This window comes from Propithecus coquereli, unplaced genomic scaffold (genome assembly GCF_000956105.1).
Source record: "Propithecus coquereli isolate 6110/MARCELLA unplaced genomic scaffold, Pcoq_1.0 Scaffold12, whole genome shotgun sequence".
NCBI lineage: Eukaryota > Metazoa > Chordata > Mammalia > Primates > Indriidae > Propithecus > Propithecus coquereli.
Window position 1 is genome coordinate 9,551,857 of NW_012136080.1, and position 1,547 is coordinate 9,553,403.

The window sequence follows — 1,547 nt, forward strand, 5'->3', positions numbered from 1 at the left end:
TTCTGTGCCAATCCAATCTATCCAAACCACAGAAATTTTCTGTGCTAAAATCATTCTTGACCATGTTGGAATTTTAATGGTTCATTTGTTACTGCTTTGGGAGAAAAGTCTGTGGCCCACCTGACAAAGAGTGGGCATTCTGTTCAGGCACATGCTCATATTTCAAAACCATTCCCTACAAAATTGAAACATGGGGCATCAGATGAAATGATATTATCTCTGGGATTTGGTTCAAATAATTTGGTGGGAGGGAAGTAGATCGTGCAGATGAAACAAATTGGCTATGAGTTAATAATTGCTGAAGTTAGAAAGCATGGCAGGCCAGCTAATGTTGATAATTTTCACTTTAGGATCCAGTCAGTGGCCTTAGTAGACAAAAATGTAGATGAGGAGCTTCTAGAGGAGCTGTGCTTTGTGAGGCTGACATGTAATAAAGAAAATTCAATCATAGAACTAATAAGAGCTCCTACTTAACTAAATTCTATAAGGAAACTGTACAGGTGATCTGGTTAAAAAAAGATGAATGAAACCAAGAATAGGGCCTATGAAGTCCTGAAAGGTGACAGAATTATCCTTTAGGCACTGAAGTCTTCCCAAGAAGGAACTCTTCTCCCTTGAGAAAAACTGATGACGCCCAGATGAAAACCAGTCAGAGTCATTCCTCTGCGCTGCCAGGACCAGAGCCTACCAGCCAAAAGGAGAAGCGCCTGCCCTTCTACTTAGGTTCAAGAACTCTCAGAGAGCCTGGACTGCCCAGCAAGGGTCCTGGCATAATGAAGGAGAGGCAATAAAGGGAAAAGAATACCCCATCTTGAAATCTTTATCTGGAATCTTCCTACTCAGCCAGCCTCTCCTGGACTCTCCGTATTTCAGTTGCCATTCTTCGTCGTAAGAGATTTCTCCTGTGATTCTGCCGTGAAGCAGGATGGGTCAAATTAAAGACAGTAAATAAGAACACTGGGACAAGCAGTGCCAGGAGCCTGACCATTTCCCTCTACCTTGTCCTCTCTGGTGATGACAACTGAGAGGTATGGCACCTGTGTAGCTCACTAAGCATGACCTCCTCCTGCCTGCCTTCGTCTCCTATAAGTAAGCGTGCTGTTGGCATAGCTTGTTCCAAATTCAATCATTTCATGTTCCAAAGAGTATGAATTTTTAACTATGGAATTTCTTATATGAGGACTGAATGGTGTGAAAAGCCACTGAACAGCATCCTCAAGTAATTCTGTGGGTACCACCTGCACATAGGGAATAATTATTCCTCAGGAAAGTGTTTCCTGATAGAGTTCCCAAGCTGTTCAGGGGAGATTTTTCTAGATTCATCTTTTGGGAAGGATGGGAGGGCCATCAGGAGAGGTGAAGGAGCAACCTGAGAAACATAAAGGCTCCAACAGCCCTTGTCTGTGGTGTGAAGCCCATCCCTACTGCCACACTTCTTGATGGCCCTGAGAGAAACAAATAAATAAAACGATAAACAAATGAAATAAGAAAAATGTAAGCGAAATAAAGCAAAGTAGAGACTAAAAAATTAAATTTAAGAAATTCTT

The 1,547-nt window shown here is 42.0% G+C and overlaps 1 protein-coding gene across 1 annotated transcript in view; it reads right to left on the minus strand.

Annotated features, from left to right (window-relative positions):
- Positions 1-1,547, minus strand: part of NPHP3 (nephronophthisis 3 (adolescent)) — a 46,107-nt gene that overhangs the window by 34,266 nt on the left and 10,294 nt on the right. The gene's annotated exons all lie outside the window — the stretch shown is intronic.